The sequence below is a fragment of the Sinocyclocheilus grahami genome, unplaced genomic scaffold (assembly GCF_001515645.1).
Source record: "Sinocyclocheilus grahami isolate Dianchi unplaced genomic scaffold, SAMN03320097.WGS_v1.1 scaffold14366.1, whole genome shotgun sequence".
Lineage (NCBI taxonomy): Eukaryota > Metazoa > Chordata > Actinopteri > Cypriniformes > Cyprinidae > Sinocyclocheilus > Sinocyclocheilus grahami.
In genome coordinates, this window is record NW_015515312.1 from 324 (window position 1) to 5,407 (window position 5,084).

A 5,084-nucleotide genomic window follows, 5' to 3' on the forward strand; every position below is an offset into this window, starting at 1 on the left:
ACAAATGTAGTCACTGACTACAAATTTTTTTATATAAAATTATGTTGCTGCAATCATCTGCAAATCTATACATTTTATTTCTTAAGTTATGTATTCAGTGTCTTTTAACTAATAAACATCTTTTAAGACATTCCGCTGAATGTCTTTCTAACTGCAGACAGCTAGTGAATGCTTTAAAAATGGCATCTTCCAGGTGAAAAGAGCCATTTGTATGCTATCAGGGTACATGCTATCATTTTCCACTTCCAGAGGTTTCATTCACTAATGTGTTCTGGCTAAATTTACTCTCCCGCAATGTCCAAATGTAAAAGCTGATTGATTTATGATGGCACCTGTTTCACACACCCCACCTTTGAGCTCTTGGCCAATAATAGCTGTATATCTATGTGTGTATGTATGTGTTTTTAGAGTGGACTAACACCACTGCATGTTGCTGCACACTACGATAACCAGAAAGTGGCCCTCCTTCTGTTGGACCAAGGATCGTCTCCGCACGCTGCAGCGAAGGTATCAGGAAACCCTTACAAACCGCAGTTTCTCAACTAGTACACACACATTTCATCCACACACACACACAAATGATGAAGAAACATGGCTGCAAGCCAAGCGGCTGCACACATGCTCACACAAACCTCCACCCCACATTCTTGATCATTATCGTCATTTCACTTCTAGTCCACCCACTGTAACCACCGAGGATGGCAAGCTTATGCACATTTTATTGCTTTGAAAAAGAAAGTTCTTGAAAACTTGTGTACTTGGTGGTGTGCAACAAACTCATTTACATCTTGGATGGTAAATTTTCAGTAAATTTTTATTTTTGGGTGACATATACTTTTAAAGGGATAGATCACCCAAAAATCTTAAGTTCTGTCATTATATACTTACCTTCAAATCAGTTTAAACCTGCTTGACTTTATTTCTACAGCAGAACACAACATTTTGTTCTTTTTGGAGATTGAAAGTCATTGGCCGTTAAATGTTTTCATTGTATGTAAAAGAGCAGCGTGAGCATTTTTCAAAATAACTCCTTTTGCGCACCACAGAAAAAAGAAAGGCATTCAGGTTTGGAATGACATGAGGAATGAATAAACGATTACAGAACTTTTTTGGGTGAATTACGCCTTTAATAATTATCAGTCCGGTTTCCGCCCACCCGTGCTTCTGGGGTTTGTCATGATTTCTCTCTGATCTGCCAGTCAGTTCTGTAATCTGTGCAGGAAATAATTGCGAACTAAAAAAAAACACGAATAAATGCTTTTTATCAAGTTCCAGCTGTTTGCATTGAAAACACCATCAATGGAAAAACATGGTCTGGATTCATCTGTAATAAAAAAAGTAACGTAGACTCTGTTATAAAGCCTAGAGAGCTGCCTCATTATTTACTGCCTACATAGGCAACTAGGCCTTCTAAGTAAGCATCCTAACCAAATTTGAACATCAACATAGGCAATAACTTGTGTTTTGAAAAATATGACACTGTACAAGAGAAAGTAGGGACTGATGTTTGCATGTGGCTAAGCTAATGACGTTACAGTGGTAAGAGACCCAAGAAATGCTGTGTAAATTCTTTTTATTAGTATTTGTCAATATTGAACTAATTATCCAGTATGTCTCTCTCACTTAGTCAGTCTTGGTCACTTAGTGAGCTTGTGCAGTGCATTCTGAAATGGACTATCCTGTGAATTATACTGTGTATGTGATACATTTTTCTCAGAATTTGGCCAAAAGAAGTTTCTTTAGAGGCAGCATAATCATTTTTTATGATTGTCATCTACCGAGGGCACTCACTATGTTTTGGAACAGAGCATAGAGGTCTGGAAGTTTACAGTTCTCTCATAGTCTTAATTCACAAGCCTGTGTTTAATTGTATCTGTCATGTTTTCCCCCAGTTTTTTGTATGAACTTGAATAGAGAGTCCACGTGTTCATGCTTTTAAACTGTTTGTGTTGTTTTGTCCACCCTGAAAGAGATCAATGTAAACCCTAAACAAAGTACAGTGACCCAGATACTGCCTTTGTTCCTCCACAAAGAACAGTTAGATCTGGCATGTGCAGAACAAAAACTAATTTGTGGTTTGGATGGGACCACCGTCCATGGACCTCACTGGCTGACACCTTAGCATTCGCTATAGCTGTTAACAAGATAGTTTTCTTCACTCCGACTGCTTTTCTCCACCTTTCAGCCATCGCTCTACTCTCAGTCTGTGTGAGGTTAGAAGCAAAGCGCTGCTCAACATGTTTCTCTTTTGGAAATGTCGTAAAGGCTTTAGTGTGGTTATAGTGGTTTGGCAGCATGCAAGCTAGTGCTGTGTAGGACTGGACATATGTCCTACATAAATTGTATGTATACATTTTGATATGTTTCAGTCCTTTGTCAATATTGAATGTATATCTTCCAATCCTCTATACTATTTATACAGTGCATAGTGATCCAGGACAAGCTTCCACATGTTATCACTGATATTTGGATAGCCATAGATATTCATTTATTATGATCTCCTTCATTTGCTTTCCCTCCCAGAATGGCTATACTCCACTGCACATAGCTGCCAAGAAGAACCAGATGGAGATAGCAACCACACTGCTCGAATATGGAGCTGATACCAATGCCACGACACGCCAGGGCATCAGTCCTCTCCACCTGGCAGCCCAGGAGGGCAATGTTGACATGATCACGCTTCTGCTCGCCCGTGAAACTGCCATCAATCTGGGAAACAAGGTGAAAAAGATAGATGCTATTGCACAATATTCTAATTTATTATAATATTTTTTAATTTTATGTGACATTTTCCTTTTGGATAAGTGAAATATGTATCAGGAAATGATGTCCATGAAGTCCTTGCAACCTTAAAATCCCTTAGTTTTGACTTGTGCATATACTTTAACATGCTATTGAAAGTAGTAGCATAATTATTCACATTATACTGAAAACAAAAACCAACGTCCAATTAAAGCTGACCATATTTATTCCTTAATACACACACACACACACACACACATATATATGCCACTGCCTCCGAAACTTTCGTCCGTCATAAAAAAATTCGGATCGGGTTCGTTTTTCGCATTCCGTAGCAAGCATTTTGAGAGGTGTTTTGACAATTCAGAGCCACCGTACAAGCGAACGCTAAAATCCAGAATGGCAGTTGTCAAGTTCATTCCCCTTCGTCTCGCAGCACAAAGCACCATAAAGATCCTTGCACACTGAGTTCACAGAAATTGGTGGTCTTCTTTTTAATATGTGGTTCTAGTATCGCTAGCAAAATATCAAACTGAGCCACTGACATCCTGAAGTAAACTTTGAATCACCCGTGATAATCCCGCTGCTCCTAGGGGGAACTCACCTTCCTCTCTATATCTCAGGATTGGATGGACCCAATATTACTTTTCTTTTTCTCTTTTTAAGAAGCAAGAAGATAACAAAATCATGCTCACTGCTTGAAGACTCCATTTAGTACTGATTTGCGATTTTTTCGCAACGGATTAATTAATACGCATCGAACTCAGTGTGCAAGGTTTACATTTAGTCATTTTGCAGACGCTTTTATCCAAAGCGACTTACAATTGGAGAATACATAAAGCGATTCTTCTTAAAGAGGCAAACAGACACAGGAAGTGCTTGTCATACCAAGTTTCAGGCATTGTTCAAATAAGTACAAGCTAGAAAGGGAAGGAATAAATAAAGAGAAAGGCAAAGTTTTTTATTTTTTTATTTAAGATGAAGTCAAGTAGCGTTGAAAGAGCTGAGTTTTCAGCTGTCATTTGAAAATTGTCAGGGATTCAGCATTCCTGACTGCGTCACTGTGCGTGACGCATTTTTAGGATAACATATATGAAAAAATGCATACGAAAATTTCGGACTCAGTTTGCAATGACCTTAAATTTTTATGAACAGGCGGCGATGTCAAATTAGCAAAATTTGTTGTATGTGCGTGTGAGGAACCGACGCGATCACTGCATTGTTTTCACTACTGTTACGGGTCATTTATGGTCATACCAACGCTGGTTGGTCGTACAGATAGAAGAAAAACATCATTCAAAACTGTAAAGCTTTTGCAAAATAAAGAAAACGGCTTTCCGCCATCTCGTTTTTTTTCCCAGAGAACTTCTAAACGCATTACAATTATCCGAAGCTCAGCACAATTTTTTTTTCTTTTGTTTTGTTAATCTGTTAATGATTTAAGTTAAATATATTTTGTGTATAGGCCTATATTCCTTTTTATGTAGCCTATATAGTTTTATTCTGTTTTCTCCGTTCACAGAAACGCTGCAGGTGCTTGATGTGACCTTGTGTGAATCCGTGTTCTACACCGGTTTCAAACAAAAAGCTGCATGTTAGGCCATTCATTTACACTTAAATGTAGGCCTAATGCTTGGCGGTTCGTGACATATCCTCGGATAAACTCTAACGCCGGGGCATTGCCATGTGACTTACCTATGATGAATTTACAGCTGAGCATGGGCATTTCACTCGTTGGATGCATCAGCGTCACGTTTGCATAGGCCGTACTATGCTGTCTGACAAACTATATTTTATACAGATTTTTTTTTTTTGGTAAGTATTTAATTATTTTGGAAAAAATGTTGGATTATGCAACGGGCATGCAACTCGTTGTCTCCATNGTTAATTAATAAACCATCGGTATCTGCCCTTTTCATGCTATTTCCGATATGTTGATGGCTTTAAAATATAATCAAAAAGTGCATCGATAATACATCGGTGCATCCCTAATATACATATATAATATGATGCTCTTAAATTTGACTTTTAATTTTTTGTGATCTAATAAATTTCTAATATATAAAATTTAAGTTCTGTTTACATTTTTATCTAATTGAATATTCAGTTGGGCTTGAAAATGTCACATTATGAAACTAAACACATTACGGAAATGATCACATTACAGAAGTAAAATGGGTTGTGGTTGCCATTTCATGTTGACTTCAAGGTCACCAGTGTCAAATTATGGTTATATTCAGCTCAGCTATTAAAGGGATAGTTCACCCAAAAATGAAAATTCTGTCATCCTCATGTCATTCTAAACCCGTAAGACCTCCATTCATCTTCAGAACACAAATTAA

At 37.7% G+C, this 5,084-nt stretch overlaps 1 long non-coding RNA gene across 1 annotated transcript; it reads left to right on the top strand.

Moving 5' to 3' along the window:
* Positions 1-409: 409 nt before the first annotated feature.
* Positions 410-4,525, top strand: LOC107579120 (uncharacterized). Its single transcript, XR_001608434.1, has 3 exons — positions 410-507; positions 2,524-2,721; positions 4,265-4,525. It is a non-coding gene; the product is annotated as an uncharacterized lncRNA (long non-coding RNA).
* The last annotated feature ends 559 nt before the right edge of the window (positions 4,526-5,084 follow it).